Source organism: Alligator sinensis, unplaced genomic scaffold (assembly GCF_000455745.1).
Source record: "Alligator sinensis unplaced genomic scaffold, ASM45574v1 scaffold445_2, whole genome shotgun sequence".
Lineage (NCBI taxonomy): Eukaryota > Metazoa > Chordata > Crocodylia > Alligatoridae > Alligator > Alligator sinensis.
Genome location: NW_005842081.1, coordinates 1631036 through 1643290, shown reverse-complemented (window position 1 = coordinate 1643290; position 12255 = coordinate 1631036). Strand labels below are relative to the sequence as shown.

General features: G+C 43.5%; 1 long non-coding RNA gene across 1 annotated transcript in view; it reads left to right on the top strand.

Annotated features, from left to right (window-relative positions):
• Nucleotides 1-7700, top strand: part of LOC102371976 — a 56751-nt gene extending 49051 nt beyond the window's left edge. The window contains exon 3 of the long non-coding RNA XR_323847.2: nucleotides 6825-7700. This is a non-coding gene — a long non-coding RNA (uncharacterized LOC102371976). The remainder of the gene's footprint in view (nucleotides 1-6824) is intronic.
• Nucleotides 7701-12255: the final 4555 nt, after the last annotated feature.

The window sequence follows — 12255 nt, the reverse complement described above, 5'->3', positions numbered from 1 at the left end:
TCTTTCCATCCAGACTATGGATTCTTTTACTGCTGGGAAAGTGCCTCTTGTTAGAAAGAACTAATCAACCCAAGCACAGCATCAAATACTGTTTTGCCCTTAGTACAGACAAGAACAGGTCAGGCAAAATGGCATTTAACATGCTGCAAGTTCAGACATGCCCATTAATGTGCTTTCTAACATGATGCATATTCCTGGGGCGGGGGCAGCGGGTTGGGAGTGAAGGGCACTGGGTCGGGACTAGCTGTCAATATTTATAAATGGTTCCTGGTATAAAAAAGGTTGAGAACCACTGGACTAGATGACCTCCTGATGTCCCTTCCAAGCCTAATTTTCTATGATTCTATGGTTTTCTATGATCCTGGTCTATTAAATGAGGTCCTGCTCAATTCACACAAGTTATGGAAGAGGTATGAAGTCTAATGAGGGCTGCCTTGAGTCTAAAACAGCTGAGAAGCATTGCTTTGTAGAGTGTGCTTTATGCCCTTCAAATCCATCTTCTCCATGGAGCCTTATGGAGATGCTAGAGACTATATTGAATGCATTTGGGCCGCTTCCCAGTGATGGGAGAAGGAACCAGGTGTAGTTGAGGCCCCACTTCTAACAATCGTGGACAAAAGTGCTGCCGATAAGAAAAGATAGAGAAACAGAAAAAAGTAGCCATGTGGATGATTGAATAGGGTTTCCCTCACTCAGCTTCTGGCAGTCACCAGGGATGTCTCAGGAGGTGAAGACAATGAAACAATGAGCAGGGAGCATCCTGTGAGGGCTAAGCTCCTGACAGCACTTATGCACCGTGTGCTAATTGTTAAGTGACTGGAGGCAAATTACAATAAAAACATATGGCACAATCGGGAGAGATTAAATCAGGGGGGATTAATTGAAATTATACAAGCCAAATGAAGAGGCACATCGCTGCAGTTCTAACAGGTTTTACAGAAACTTCATCCATCAAACCTTCCTGGTGTTGTGTAGTGTAAGCAAGGTTACATCACCTGGTAAATCTTGTGCAAGAGCTGTTCAGAGCTGGCTGGCTTTTACAAATGGCCTCTTTCACCTACCACCACAGTACTGGCACTGGGGCTGCGGGGAGGCCAGTAGATGTGATATAACTTGACTTTAGCAAGGCAACATTCATATTTCTTGACTTCAGCAACATTCTCGTAAGCAAGCTATGGAAGTACGGGTTGGAAGAATGGTCTCTAAGGTGGATAGAAAACTGGCTGGACCATTGGGATCAGAGGTTGGTAGTCAATGGCATGATATCAGGTTGGCAGCCAGTATGAAGTGGAGGGCCCCAGGGGTTGGTCCTGAGGCTGGTTTTGTTCAATATTTTCATCAATGACTGGGGAGACGAGATGGAGTGCACCCTCAGCAAGTTTGCAGGTGACATCAAGCTGGGTGGTGTAGTAGATATGCTAGAAGGGCAGGACTAGGATTCAGAGAGACCTAGAGAAATTGGAAAATTGGACCATAAGAAAGCTCATGAGTTTCAATAAGGCAAGTGCAAAGTCCTGCACTTAGGACAGAACAATCCCATGCACCGGTACAGGCTTGGGGCTGACTGGCTGGGCAGCAGCTCTGCAGAAAAGGACCTGGGGACTAAAGTGGACAATAAGTTGAATATAAGCCAGCAGTGTGCCCTTGTTGCCAAGAAGGCTAGTGGCATACTGGGCTGCATTAGTAATCAGTAGATTGAGAGAAATGATTATTCTGCTCTATTCAGCACTGGTGAGGCTACATCTGGAGTACTGTGTTCAGATTTTAAGCCCCCCCACCCCCCAGTACAGAAAGGATGTGGACAAATTGGAGAGAGTCCAGTGGAGGGCAAAAAAAAAATGTTTAGGGAGCTGGAGCACATGGCTATGAGGAGAGGCTGAGGGACCTGGGCTTATTTAGTCTAGAGAAGAGGAGACTGATGGTGGATTTAATAACAACCTTCAGCTACCTGAAAGGAGACTGCAAAGAGGATGGAGATGGACTGTTCTCAGTGGTGGCAGATGAGAGAACAAAAGCAATGGTCTCCAGCTACAGCAAGGGAAGTATAGGTTAGATATTAGGAAAAAACTCTCTCATGAGGAGGGTAGTAAGGCACTGGAGCAGATTACCCAGAGAGGTTGTGGAATCGCCATCTTTAAGAGTTTTTAAGGCCTGGCTAGACAAAGCTATCATTGGGATGATCTAGTTGGGGATGGTCCAGCCTTGAGCAGGGGGTTGGAGTAGATGACCTCCTGAGGTCCCTTACAACCTAAATTTTCTATGATTCTACTTAGTATAATAACTCTGGGAAAAATAACTCGGTGTGTGGGGGTTCGGGAGAGGGGAACTCAATATAGTGGTTGACGTGGAAAAGAGGTGCAATATCTGAAGGGCAGCTTGGGCTAGTGGCTAGAACACTTGCGTGGTAGTTGAGGGACCCATACTGTATTCCTTATTGTTCTGGGAAAGTCACATCGGTTCTGTACTTGTTCCCTTCCCCACCCTATATGTATCTTGTGTACTTAGATTACAAACATAGGAGTGTCTAGCATGTGTTTGTGCACTACCCACTACTGGGTGCACTACCCAGTCTGGGTGATCACTCCAGGAATACAAAGCACGATATTAAGAGTAAAATGACTCATTTTGAAAAAAGGGCTTCTGAACCAGCCTATGGAAAAGAGAAATGTTTGTTTGCTGATGAGCAAGAGTACACCCCGATCATAAATTCAAAGTGAAGGGCTTATGCAGAACTGAAGAAAAGCTCTGCGTAGGCTCTGAAATGGATTGATGAGCGGGAAGCATAGTCATAAATCCTGTAGGACTAGCAATGAGGTTTTAAAGTATTAGTCTTGTGATCAAGTCTGTAGCAAAGACATTATTGAAATACCTTCTTATCCTGAGGATTTTAACTGCAAATGATCAACATAAGCAACACTGCCCAGCATTAGAGCAAAAGGAAGAGGGTCCTGTGGTGAGAACTGAACCACCAGCTTGACCTACAAATGGCTTCATCTATGAAGTATACTCAGATTATGATATGCTGGTTGGGCCCAAACCCAACCGCGGCTGCTGCGGGCCCTGCGGGAGGAGTTGTGGCCTCTCCGCCCAGCTCTGCAAGGCCGCGGTTTGCCGGTCCACAGTCACTTCTGGTCTGGAAGACAACCCTTCACGGCCTGGGGGTTGGTTTAGAGGTCCCTCATAATGTGAGGCCCTAAACTGAAGTTTACTTAGTTTATGTCTAAATCCGGCACAGAGTATACTTATTTTCCTTAACAAAAAAATTCAAAGTGATCTTATGTGCAAGTGTAAGCAGTATTTCCAGCTCTTGCAGGTTTATTATGAATCTTGCCATATAAAGTGTTATTTTTTTTAAAACCTCAGGTCTAGGAGTCCTGGCATTATACAACAATCTCAGCTGTGCTTGTTCATTTTTTAGAGCAAGTTTCTAGACCCTATGGTTGCACAGAAACGCAAAAAAGGGGGCCCAAGTGTATGCTAAAGGCTGAAAAAACTAGGAAGCAAATAAATTATGATTATTTTAAACCACAGGTCTCTCAAGATAGCATCATGATCCTTTGAGCCTTGCTTGTGAATGTTGGGGGGCGGGGGTTTGGCATTTACAGAGAAGTGCCAAGGATGTAATCCTGGCACCTGGCTTTGTCCATGCATGGCCTAACACAGAGCTTCTCTCCCAGCTCAACCAGTGAGCCTCACCCCAGAGCTGGAGGGAGTGGCTCAGCGGTCTTCACCTTCAGTTCTTGACTTCTCCAAGTCAAACAACAACGAGGGTGGGTAGGAGTGCAGGGATTAGCAATTGTACTGGTTAAGTAGGAGCTGTGCTAAATCAGCAGCCCGTTTCCTGGACGCCAAGACAGGACTTTCGGATGGGACTTCCTTTCACTGTTCTTCTGCCCTGGCTTGGATTCAGATCACTGCCCTGGCTATGAAAATCCCCATGACTCACTAAGTAGACTCGCAGACATCTAGTTACCCTCAGTCACAAAGTCCTACAGTAACCTTTACTTGGTAATTACTTAGGTGATCAGAAACTCCCTTCTGAATAAATAACTTCCACAGAATGAGAAGCATTGTGACCCAACCGTGGCCACACAGGCTCCCTTTCTCTTTCAAACAGGTCCCCATTATACAGCAGGGGTTTGCCTAGCTCTCCCCCAACCCATTGCAAGCAAAAATAAAAAAAAAAGATCAGAAAGCATTTCCCTCCTGTTAAAATAGTCTACTCAGCATGTAAGGTGTGTATTGCTGTTGGCAAAAAGTAACTAGTAGACAGAAAGTAACTTACAGACAGAAAAATTCTGTGTGGGGTGCTTGGGTGTAGCACAAACAAGCAGATGTTCCCACAGAACAACTGGGTTTTTTATGGTGTGTGAGCACAGGTAAAGCCCTGGCTTCAGGGCAACTGAATGCATTAGACATGCTCCAGAGAAAGATTCACTGATGCAACAACATGACCGTAGGAAAAATAACTGCTGGGATGTGGTGGTACCCTTGTGAGGCTCCGTGTGGGTTCTCTGGTGTGGAAGCCAGTTGGACTTGTTGCTTTTAGTGAGAGATTAATGGGATAAACTGTACATGGTGCATAGTGCATAGGCTTCTTCAAACTATATGTTAAGTGCCCAGCAGGCTTGACTCAGTGTTTTCTTTGAAATGAGGGCACCTTAAAGGTAGGTACCTATATGCACATTATTAGTAGGTGCCCAAATATGGAGTTAGGTGCCTAATTTTCTGTACCAACGTTCCAAATACTTGGCGTAACATTTTGTGGAACTAAGGAGTGTTTGGCAAAAGTTTGACTTGCATTTCCTGATTTTAGTCATATGAGCTGAACTGGGTGGGTGGTGGGGTTGAATGGGTCATACTCCAGCACAGAACAGCTATCAGCTCACTGAGACTTACTCTTCCAACCAAACTGCAGACACAAGCAATTAGGTAGAGATGCCAAGTCTCAGATGCACACCAGGTTGGGAAACTGGGCTCATTAGCTTTCCAAGTTGGTGCAAGGTCTGGCACAATTAGCTATGGAAATAGATGTCCAAAGAATAGCTGCAACATGGAAGCTTTCGGTGTCAAAAATATTCCAGAGTAGGAATTGTTTTCTTCACTATTCCTGCTTGTCTTTTGATCTCACCTTACTTGTGCCCCACATGACTTGGGACGTCGGTGCCCAGAACACTAATGCATCACTTAATTTACGTGACTTCTTGCTTCAGCAGCTTTGAACTCAGTGTGTGAAGAAGGGCACAGATAATTGCTAGGATTGGGTTTCATCGTTTCCCTGCCCCCCCTTAGATTTTCCCCTCCAAAATCTACTGTACCCAGACTAACTTCAGGGTTTCAAACATGAACTGAATGGGTTACAGCATTTGCATGTTGTTAAGAATGCACTGGAATATCTGGTTTCCACCTCCTAGGTTCCATCTTGCTCATGCTTGAATCTTGCACAGAAGTCTGACAAATGCGTAGCCAGACTAAATTGAGTTGTTTCCCCTTATCTGATATTTAATGTGAAGCATTGGCTCCTCTGAGGCTGGAATGAAGTGTTAGATTTCAGTCTCTGCCCTTAGCAGTTGTTTGAACTGATAGTTAAAGCTATTTTCTGCGCCAAACGAACCACTCAGTCCTTTAGGAAAGAAAAATAAATAAAGGTCAGATCAGTGTTTGACGTGAGCATTCAGAACTGAATGAAACACTAAAAAAAAGCTTGAAAAGAATATGAGAGGTAAGGATTGAAAAGAATATGCAATTTGAAAGACTTTTCCTTTTCTAGCCATGAGTTCCAGTTTCTTGACGGAAAAAAAATACCTTGCTATGCTGATAACGAATCCTATTCTTGCTCTAGCTTCTTGCACAATTTACTTCTAACAAATAAAATGTTCTCTTAAAGAAAAAAAAAGTTATGCAGTTAGCTCTCAAGAATATTTCAGGAAATGACTGCAATTGTGATACTTAGGGGAGGTGCCAGCCAACTTACTGCATCAGTGGTTGGGGCCCACCAGAATAATGCAGTGCCCATCTCCTCAGGTGATGGAAGTGGCCATATCCCCTATAAATCACTTGATCGTGAAAAGAATGAAAAATTCCAGGAAGCAGCTGATCCTGAGAGCTTTCAATAGGCATTGACCACCAGATGAAATATCGGCATGCACGTCGGTAGCTGTGCATTTGGATAGATGGGCTCTCTCCATAGTAGTGAGCAAAGGATGCTGACGATCCAGATGAGGGTGAGCTTCAGCTCCCATTTTAATTTGCCTGTGTCAGTTTTTCAAAAGATCAATTTAAAATATCCTTTCTGAGGTCTAATTTTCTGCAAACTGGAGATCACAGGTCATCCCTCATGATCTGTGCCCAGAACACCTCAAGCTGTGAGTTGTGTTTTACTCTATGGGCATGTCTACACATGCATTTAAGCACAACTAAATTTAATGCACATTAAGCTAATGTGCATTAAGCCATTTTGGCAGGTGTCTACATGTGCAGGACTTGGCACTAAAGTTAGCGCCAAGTCCCTGCAGCCCTGCCATGTGCCCCTAGTGGCTGGGCAGGCCCAGCACTAAAGTTAGTGCTGGGTCACGTCTACACATGCATTAACTTACTTTAACTAATTGCGCCTAAATTTGATACCTGCATTTGTGCAGTATCAAATTTAGGTGCGATTAGCTTAATTTTGCCATTTTTAATGAGCATTACAGGCGTGCACATGTAGACACATGCCCATAACACACATTAAATTAGGCTAATGCACATTAACGCATCTTGTGTAGATGTGCCCTATGAGTACAAGAATGATAATATCTTTACCTGTTTATGTTCTTCCTTTGCAGAGTGGAAGAAGCAGAGAGCCTTGCATCATGGAACACCCTTAGCTGGTTTATTAAACAGAGGCGTGCAGAGAAATCATATTTTAAAGGGTAAAGCCAGGGAGGCAGACTGAGAGACAAGTATTCAACCTTAAATCTGCTTTCCTTGACTTTTGAACTGCTTTGTTTCCTCAACTTTAATGTTGCATAAACAGGTGTGTTTGCATGTCACACATGCACACATAAGCATTATGGCCTTATCTCTGATTTCCTCCCACATGGAAAACTTTCCTAGACTTTGATGGAGACTTTGCCTGACACAGATAGGAGGCTCAGGTCCAGTCTGAAGACTGCTGGCCCTTGCACGTTTTGTTTGGCTTGTCCTTAGCCATGAGGTTCTCTCTCTTTCTCCTATCCTCCCTGTGTTGACACTATGCCTAAAATTTTGCCCTGTACACTTAGCAAGCTACACAATGTATCAATCTAAGCAAAATACTGCAATTCCATACAGAGACATTGGTGCTTGTAAAACCTCCCCCATGCCCAGAGGTCAGACATTGATCACTAGGTCACAATTACATCTGATGATGCACCCCAGGATCACTCTTTCTCCCAACATTTTTATTTCCTTTCCTTGCTTTTTCCCTTTCTTACTCTTGATTTTCACACCAGTTATGAATTTAAACCTTGGAAGTACTTCCCAGCTATGTACCCTGTAATCTTGTAACGTATATTGTATTTACCCTGCTGGATGACAATATAAAACTTAATTTTGTAAGCTTCATTACTGAAAGTATCATAAAAATTTACTCACCGGAATTGACCTGGATATTGTGGTACTATCTGAGGGTTGCAGCTGGTCAGGATTCTTTATACCTCCTGAGCTCTTATTTTCTAATAAATTGGCACAGACTGTAGTCTTAAGAAATCTCAAAACTTAAATATTGTACAAATGTATTGACTTCCCCGTGTCTCTAATAATAATAAAAAAAGGTTCAGACTTGACTTCTAAAACTCATCACATGGTAACTGATAAGCTTAAGCTGATCCAGATAGATTAGATCTTAAATGTTTCTACAGGTTTGACAGCTTTCATTGGTTTGAGCAAATTACTGTGCATAGTGGTGAATCCCAGAATAACTGGTGCATGTATTCAAAATGTTCCTAGCGCACTTGATTTTTACTTAATATACAGGCAAACCCCCTGCTTTTAATTGTTTCCAGAAAAAATGAGTGTTAAGCAGAACCGCACTAAGCAAAACCCATTTGCCCATAGAAGGATATGTAAATAGAGATAATTGGTTACCGCCACTTCTCACCGCCGCCTCTTTTCCCCATCATTTTATATGCCCAGCCAAGAGAGGGAAAATGAGAGCAAGTATTAATGTGCCGCAGTGGTTTGCTTATGCGGGTCTCCATGACACAAGTACATATGAAAGAAAGATTTTTATTTTAGTATCTTGTGATGTATGAGGATCATAGAAAATCCTCAAGTCCAGGTCCTGGTCAGCTCCATCAGCAAGCTCTGCCAACACCCCATGGCCTAGACACCCTAGGATTAGGAGAACAAGGCTTAAAGCTCACTTTGCATCCCACTTCCAGTGCTGTGGTATGTGCCATGTGCTCTGGACCTCTCATCTGGATCTTGATCTTCAGTATCTGCCTACTGGAACGTCTTGTATTTATCTACTGGTCACTGGATGGTTTGTGCATCAGATACAGGAGCTTTCCTAGTAAGAAAATATTCCCTGTTCATTTGAGTTGCATTCCATATACAGTCTTTCTTCGGGGAGATTTGTCAGGGAGAAGAGCTCATCAAGAATGATTTCTCCTGCTCTTTATTCTCGGCACCATCAGATGTATCATACCTGTTGATCAATAGTGTACTGGGCTGTATTGCTTGCAAGGCAAGGGCAGTGATTCTTTTGGTGTATTTGGCACTGGTGAAGCCTTACCTGCAGTATTATATCTAGTTTTTATCCCACCCATTAGGAAAGATGTGTACAAATGAGAAACAGTCTAGCTGAGGGCAACAAAAATAGTTAGGGGTCTGGGAAATGACTTATAAGGAAAGGCTGAAAGAATTACCATTATTTAGTCTGCAGAAGAGAAGCTGAGGTGGCATAGGGAGGGATGTGTGATAATAGCCTTCAAATACTTGAAGGCTGGTTAAGAAGGAGGGTGGTAATAGTCTGATCTTTGTGGCCATAGAAGACAGGACGATGAACAACGGTCTTAAACTGCAGCAGGAGAAACTGAGGATGGATTTTAGGAAGAACTTCCTCATTATGAGGGTAGTTGAGCATTAGCCCACACTAACCAGAGAGGTTGTGGTATCTTCTGTAACCTCTGGGATTTCAACAGTGCTTAGCCCTACAGAGGAGAGCATTGCATGGGTCATTGCCCCAGTCCCGATGTAATGAAGGCATGGCTTACTGAGACTGGAACGTGAAGAGCAGAGACTATTGCCAGATGGAGGTGGCTATGGCTGTAACCTTGGTGGCTAGATGTACAGGTGAATTGAACATAATTATAAAATATGAGCTTCTCTAACAATGGAGGGTAAGGCACTCACAGCTCAAGGAAGGACACCCACATCACAAAACCAACACAATTTACCTTGTCTTTAGTTTTGTCCTTCCTTTGCCTTTTGACAAGTGAATTAATCAGGGCAAGGAGGTCTGGGTTCAAATTTTCCTTTGGTTAAAAAAAAAGTACCCATAAAGAAACCACATGCTCATCTAATACCTTTAAATTCAAGGCATAAATTTGGCTGTAGGGCTCTTCTATGTAAATTCCTGATAAATCAGGCTTATAGTAACGACTCTCAGCCATGCAAGATCTTTACTGGCATTCTCTCGTATTTCAAAGACAAAGTCAGCCTAAGTCAGTTCATGTACCAATGAAACATAACTTATTTCTTTGGCTTAGAAGTGTCTCATAGAGAATGAATTTCAGATACCTCGCATACAAAAGAACTAACGGGAGAAACAGCCTTCCTGAGAAATATTTAACAGGGCAGAAACTCTGTATACTGCCCTCCTTTTTGAACAGGTTATAAGTTGAGCTACTCAGATTCCTTGTTTGTCTTGTAAATATTATTTATCTAAGAGTTTTTATAGTGACACTCATTATTGTAGCATCTGAATGCTTTCCACTTGAAGTCAATAGTAACAGCAAAGGCCCTTTCAGACTCCTGGGGCTTCTGGTTCTTCTCCTTTTTGGAGAAAGTGGTTATTTGGCTTTTTGTGTTAATATTTTTGTTAGTTACAGGTGTTAGGTATGTTTACCCACATGCACACAAACACACACCCACACCCCCCCCCCACACCCACACACACACACGTATATAGGAACGAAACTGATGTCAGAGGCATGGGAGTCATTTTGAGAGCAGAAAGGCCTTTCAGAAGGGAAGCTGTTTGCAGTTTTTCCTCTTGGTCAGATTCTGGATTTGCCCAATGGCCTCTGGAAATTTGATCTACTTGCACAATTGCTGCTCTGAGACATTACTTACCACTACTTGCATGAGTTTCCCATTTGTTAAACCATGCCCTGCATAAATCTCTCATGAAATATTTGTCCTGAACCTTTCATGCTGAAGAAGAAGGAACTCCTAACTTTGTACAGTCCATTTAATACTTTCCAGGTAAAACTTAATGTGCATCCCCCCTTTCCACCGTTTTGGTGTACAACATTATAAATTGCCCATTTTCTTTTTGAGCAAGAACAAGCATCCACAATCTGAACCACCCTTATTTATTAACCTGTTTGCCTACAAAGGCAATTCCTAAAATGCACCTTTGTCTGTTTGAATCTTCCATAATTTGCACGCTACAAACAAATGGCCCGACCAGACAAGTGGGTCTGTTCTAACAGCTGCAAATTCCCAATGTATGAAATCATAAGAACCCAGAAATGTGCTGGATTTTTGCTGGGAAACATTCAGCAGGTCTGCATAACCTCGGCATCCTTTCCCCCTTATTATGAAGATGACTCAGCTCTCCTTCTTGGTGCCTGCCCAAGCCTCTGCAAAGCCTGTGCCCCGTCCTAGTCTAAATAGTTTGTTTTGCCACGCTCGTCACTACAGCATCTGAGATTCTTCTGACAGGGCGCTGAATGATGTGTCATGTGTAACATCTGTCCTGTGTGTGTTGTCTTCTCCTTTCCTCAGGGGGATAGGTGTGTGCAAAGGAGTGTTTTGTTTCAGAAGGAATTTGAAAAATATACACGCAGGACTGTGCATTTACGTGGGAGAATACCAGCCCAAAGAAATATGCTTTTCATGTAGAGCCAAATGGTGAGGCTTGTCCTGGTCCCTACTTCTTGAGGCAGCTTGCTCCACAGTTTTGGTCAGCTGCACAGAAAGCAACGCCTCTTGGCCAACAAAGCATTGCTCTCAGTGGAAAAAGTCTGCGTGCCAAAGAACTGACAATGATTTTCACCTTGGAGGTTGACTGGTGGATTTTTTTTTTGGCCCACACCATTGAATGGTTTGAAGGTAAGGACCACAGGTGAGATCCAAACAGGCGTCTAATACGGGGCTTAGAATTAAGGTGCCTAAGTCAAAGAAAGAAAGAAGGCAGTCCTCAAAAGCCCTACTCCAGCAGCTCCAAAACTATTAGGCACCAATGTTTGTTCAGCATGCACATTTTGGATTCTAGGGGTGTCTAAATTTAGGCTTCCAGTTACATGTGCAGGTACGCTCCGGCTTACGTCCCCTCTGAGTTAGGTCCCTGCTCTCAGATGAGGACTCTGGGATCTGGATCCAATGAGACACTCCTGGGTTCAGCCTCTACCATTTGGTGCTCTCCCAGTTTAGGGGGCTCCCTCCTCAGCTTGTGGGGTTTTGTGGAGATGCTCATCTCTCCCCACTGGCTGCATAGCTTCTCTGGAGCACCCCGCAGGGACAGATACATGATCTGGAGGCTCCTGGAGGTGCCTCTCGGGAACTTTCTCCAAAACTTATTTGATTTGTAATTCTGTGCCTTGGAGATAAGGGGCACAGCTTACTTGACCCTGTATTCAATGGCAAGCTACTATAGGGAATGGAGGATGGGTATCATGTGTTTGCCCTTGTCTGCACTGCTGAGGTGATGCACTGCAATGCATTGCACTAGAACGGAGTTTCTTAAGGACTGAAAGCTTCATGGCCAGGAGCTGCTGTAGCCCAGCCAAGAGATGAAAAAACAATAAAAAACAGATGCCAGTTTATTGTCCAGCAGGATGGCACAGCATCTCCCAGCCAACCCAAGATGATCTTCCGAGGTCGCTTCCAGCCCTAATGTCTATGAAAAGAACAGCTTTACTCCAGGAGGTTGCTATGTGATTATAGCAGTGAAAAAATCTGAAGGTATTTCTAAACTAGGGACTGAACTGAGCAATTGTGGGTGTGTTTCTTCAACCAAAGAAAATTGCAAGCTCATTCAAATACTCTCACACCACATGCACCTTT